Raw genomic sequence first — 1,731 nt, 5'->3', positions numbered from 1 at the left:
GGTGTATTTCGAGCCTGACTTGAAATATTAACCCGTCGTCATTCGAGCGAGGTCGAATTCTTCTTTTTGGCGATGGCCCTTGGCCGTATGGGTGTTATTTCGAGCTGACGTTGAAATATTAGCCCGTTATAAGTCCCAGTTTGTTGGAGAGTTTCGGGAGTTCTCTGGCGGAGTCCCAGTTTTGCTTAATTTTGATTCCTGGGTGAGTCCCAATTTGCTCAATTTTGTTTGCCTTGGTGAGTATGATGATGGGGAGTATAAAATGTTGCCGTTTCGCTAACTGGAGGGTACCATATGCGTTCTTTTCATGCATATATTGGATTTTCCTTGTATCTAGTCCCTTTGTCGTTCGGCTTGGGGAGCTCGTTGATAGGTGGGGCGATGAATTATCTCTTTACTTTGGAGATGTCCCTCTCATCTCCTCGTTAAGAAACTCCCCGAGAAAACCCACTCGGGACAAAACCCGGGTGAGGGGAAAGGGGGTGCGACTTGAGGGGCGTCACTTCCCAGAGGTTGAAGTGTTTGAGACGGGCGACCTTCCAGTTATTTTGTAGTAGTTTTCTTTTCGTTGTCTTTAGCTAGGATGTTCCTTTGCTTGCTTGCCCGTGCGGCGCTGGTGTTCCTGTCTAAGCAAACAATAGAGGGTAAACAAAAATGATGGGACTTTTCTTACCTCGATCCAATGAGTCGGTGAGCGAGGGTAGCCTCATAGTGTTACTCGCTTTACTGGCATTTGAATGGTTGATGGAATGGTGGTTTTTAGATTTGGCGGTCATATTCGGCTTTCCTTTCTTTTTTAAAGGTGCCTTAGCTCCGCGCGAGTTGGGTTCGCCTTAATTGCTGCGGTGCAGAAATCGAGTCCCGGTTCGATCTTTTCTGATTCGTACCCATAACAAGGGAGACATGTTGTACTTTGTTCGTGAATCATCCGATGTGTGTGGGATTTGTGTGGATATTGGTTGTAACTCTTGCTTTTGTGTAGCAACCTGATCTGGATTAGCATGTGAGTTTTACTTACCACTCTTTCGGGTGGGTGATTATATTTTACCGGTTTTGGATCTGAAGGAAACTAAAGAATTTGGCTAAGAAATCCCCACAGACGGCGCCAAATTGTTTGGGACTCTTTTGGTAACTTCAACTATCGATAACAAAAAAGGTATCTTAGCCAAGCATAATTAGCTTCAGATCTAAAAGTGAACAACGAAATAATCAATGAAAAGTGAGAACATTCTGAGTTTATTGATGTTATAATCTCATCCTTCATAAGAAGAAAAAAATGAGTTTACATCTTTAACAATAAGAAATTGTAAGAGAAAAAGTAGAGGAAGAGTCCCGCCCTTTTTTCCCGAGGATTTCCCTTCTATATATAGTTCTTGGAACTTTGCTCAGTGTTCTTTGACCAACGGCTCTCACGTGACGACCTTTTTTATCGTTATTCGAGTAACGTCCTTTCTTGACATATACTCTCGATGATTTGACTTCGAGGTTGGTCGTGGTGCTTTTCGTCGTTTCGCCACCTGGGCGAGGTCCCAGCTTGGTCGACCACTACAGTCAGATTTTGACCTATACACTCCTCAATTACTATTTATCCTTACTTTATTATTATTTTTATTATTTAATTCTTTTAATTTATCTCTTTATATAAACCTAATTATGTTTATGTAATATCATTATAGTATGAATTTTACATCTTGACTTTGGCGTATAATTTTGATAAATTAATTTTCACGC

This window comes from Nicotiana attenuata, chromosome 11 (genome assembly GCF_001879085.1).
Source record: "Nicotiana attenuata strain UT chromosome 11, NIATTr2, whole genome shotgun sequence".
Classification (NCBI taxonomy): domain Eukaryota; kingdom Viridiplantae; phylum Streptophyta; class Magnoliopsida; order Solanales; family Solanaceae; genus Nicotiana; species Nicotiana attenuata.
This window is presented reverse-complemented; position numbering follows the sequence as displayed.